Below are 3,871 nucleotides of genomic sequence, written 5' to 3' on the forward strand. Positions count from 1 at the left end.
CAAAACTAGCTACTACTGGCCAAGACTAATTAGAGAATATATCGAAATTGAAAGAAATCAAAATAACTTTAACCGTTCGGATAGCTACCGCCTTAGTGTTGCGTGGAAGCGACTATTTACAATCTGAGTACGATGTTTCCCCAGTAATTACAACTATTTTATTTCTATTATTTTTTATTTTTACCTACGTGACTTTACCGAAAAAACCTAAGAGTATGAATCCTTGCAGTCACGAAAGCTTCAAATCTAGAATTAATTACAACTAGCTTCATCAGGCGACAGCCAGATTTGTGCAGAAATCCTCCTGTCGAATAAAGTGAGGATGACGTTTTCTGATAAAGACGTCATATTGTGGCTTTTGCATTGATGATCGTAACGTTAACTTTAAATATTCTGATTCTGGTTATGTTAACAATGTCTGGCCTTTCACCTAATTTCAGCAGTGCTATCAGGGGAGTCACCTTAGACTAACAATATATTTGGAAATCTCGCATTTGTCAGAATGGCTGCGTGATAGTTGTTTCACAAGGACTTCAGAAAAAAAATATTTAAGTGAAACAAAGTTTATCCATCATTAGACCTCCTTTGCCAGTACCAAAATATAATAGGATTTTATCCCTTTTTTTCTGGCAACAAAACTGAAACCTTTTAACAAGGATTCATGTCTGCATTAACCACAATACTTGCAGTCAAAATGCAAAAAAAAAACATACTATGATAATATATGCATTGTCCTTGAAACTGATTGGTCCACACCAAGGGACGGCTTTCTTTTGAGCCTCGACCCAATTGGTTTATCCATTTACAGAGGTGTAGATTTCCCCACACACTCTGCCAAAAGATGGTCACATGATACAACCAATATATGTTTTTTTTATTCTGAGAACTGGAATTTAACCAAATCTAGTGCAAAGCCAAACAACGTGACATTTTCTTTGTGCAGTCATCACCGAGATCATCAACTTTCTACACTTGAGAACCCATTTTAATCACGTTATAGCTGAAACCTCTATCTGAACCTAGCCACCTGACCAATAGTATAAGACAGTATAATAACTCTTTAAAAAATCATTGTAGTTGACGAGATAAAGCTCAAGTCGCTCCTAGCCTGCCCAACGTCCAAACTCAACTTTCAGGATAACAATCACCAAACAATTGTGTGACAAGAGAATTGTTTGTGATTTCTACTCCTATTGGCCAACGCTCTGCACGCAGTCGCTTGTCTCTCAGTCACAGCGTGATTGAGGCGCCTACGATTAGCGCGAATGGCTACGTACGGTGCGAAAGAAGTTAAACATTCATACAGAGACCAGGCGAAGCCCAATTCCGTTACTCCACTGCCAGGTCACAACCAGAGCTCACAGCCGGCTCAAACACATGCACTTCTGGAAAAAACTTTATATGCAAAATATCAACAAAGCATAACAAAGCAAGGGCTTACAACAACAAAGAACTCCCAAAGCAATACAGACAGTATTTCAATTGATGATCAATTACATTTTTCCTGCAACTCCCATATTCATTGTGAGTCTGTCTACAAACAGTCTGCTGCAACCACACCAATGACATCACAAAAAAGTTGTCAGGTACAGCTGTAGCCAGACCTCGGGTCAATTATAATAACGAAAGCAGCTTTGTTCACTGAAATTACTACATTCTCATCGAAAGTAATGGTGCATGACAATTCCAATCGTAATTGATCCAAGATCGGGCTTGAGCAATCCCCAGATAAATTATTTTATTATTATGTTCTGCAAGTTCCCATAGTATTTTAGGCATATTTGGTAAATTTGAATTTTTATTCTGAATACTTGTCAATTACTACCCAATAGTATTTTGAGGTACGCGTGTAAAAATCCCAGCATACAGTTTGATCCATGGTCCATACTAGGGAAAGATTATTAACATGGTTCTCTGCAAAATAAGGATCCATCACTTTTACAATATGCAATATTCTGTTGATAATAAAATGAAGAAATCAATCGAAATTGTTGGGGTATCTATTAATGGAATGTATATTTTGGGTATTCTATGTTAAGATTCCAGTACCATTTGTGTTATATAGTATTTTTATACCAAATATGTCTTGGGTAAAATGCCATTATATTTTGGAGATCCTATAAAAATCAAATACTCTGGGAAAAACTATTTTTAAAAATGCCCAGCAGTTTCAATCCACTGCTGGATTAAGGCCTTCCACACGTGTCAGTCACGGGGGTTGTTTCCCTGTATTTGATCACAATGGTCAGTGTGGGTGAGTGAAGGGGAGGGGTATGCCCATGATCATTTCAGTGATGTTGGTTATGGCCACGTATTACTGGTCGGAACCTCCTGGTTACACCAGCCCACAGGGGATTTTGTCCGTCGTGCATCCAAAAATGGGAGGGGTGAGGTTGAGTGGAGAGGGGAGGGTGGGGAGGGGCTGGGTGGGGAGGGTGGGAGGGGTGGGGCTGGGTGGGGAGGGGCTGGTCACCCCGTGATGCCCTCATAAAACTCAACGTTTAACCTACTCACGCCGGCTTGTGCCCGCCCTCACAGTCGGCCATATTTGCGGAATACTCCACGCCGCCGTTGACCCTGGCTATTGACCGAGCAACCCAACGTTCCTACCAGCTATCTCCGCAGGAATGTGTTAACTTAGGGAACCTGGTTTATAGCACAATGCAATTAAACACTCACTGCATCACTATGCCACTAAATTTCTGATGAAAATATAAAACTCCCGAATTGTGTATTTAAAAATGAGAACACTTTGCAGCATATTTTTTTGTTCGTCGCCTTGATGCCAAACATTTGCTTGTACTGTATGTTTTTAGTATCGTTTGAACTTTTGAGACAACATACTGTCTTGCTTTATTTGACCCAACTTACCAAGGACAATCTACATTTTTAGTTCAGAATTAGGATATAACGCTTTGATAATGTTCATAATCGTTACTCGGGCAGCATTTATATAGTTTACGTTTGATCACGCATTTTTCGGCATGAAAACCTGATCTCTGACCCAAAATTACCATAGCAAGTCTTCAAACAGAATTGCCTGTAAACATATTTTTGATTAAAAGCAGAACCCAGCTGCACAGCATTTGATTTTTTTACTGCGACTTTTCATTCATCCAAACATTTCGCTTTGAGAAAGACTCAGTGGGATTTTCGTTTAATAATATTTTCATTAGATTTTTCATTTGATTCAAAAAATTACAATTTGCAGGCGTTCACCATTTAAATCGTTTGTGATTTACACTGTTCCAATACTGAATGCACGTATTAAAGCCAACAAAGCAAAGCATCGTGCAAATCATTTGGAGATTATGACTACATTTCCACTTGATAAACCACTTTGTGGAGCTATTATTTGTGGCCAGGTCGCTTCTGAAAAATAAGTTAATACTTGTGTGCTTAACCTTATATCTGGCAACAAAACCGACACCTTTTTTTTACAAGGAGTAATGCTTGCATTGACCACAATACCATGGTGTTGGACCAGATGACGCCAAAAGGCACCTTTTGGCGTCATCTGGTCCAACACCATTTGAGACTAGGCTCTAAGAAAAGCGGTCTCGGGTGTGGACCAATCAATTTCAAGGACAGTGCATACATTATCAGATTTGTTTTTTCTGCGTTCCGACAGCAGGTATTGTGGTCAATGCAAACATGACTCCTCGTAAAAAAATGTCAGTTTTGTTGCCAGATAAAAGGGTAAACAACCAATTATATTTTGTTACTGGCAAAGGAGGTTCCAATGGTGTAAACTCCACTTAGCTTTGGATATCTTATAACATTGTGCACATGCTCGGAGATTGTCATATTCCTAAGTACTACATATCAATACACATGACCGTGTGCAAAAAACACAATGGAGTTCGTGATA

Source organism: Lampetra fluviatilis, chromosome 16, assembly GCF_964198595.1.
Source record: "Lampetra fluviatilis chromosome 16, kcLamFluv1.1, whole genome shotgun sequence".
In the NCBI taxonomy this organism is placed as follows: domain Eukaryota; kingdom Metazoa; phylum Chordata; class Hyperoartia; order Petromyzontiformes; family Petromyzontidae; genus Lampetra; species Lampetra fluviatilis.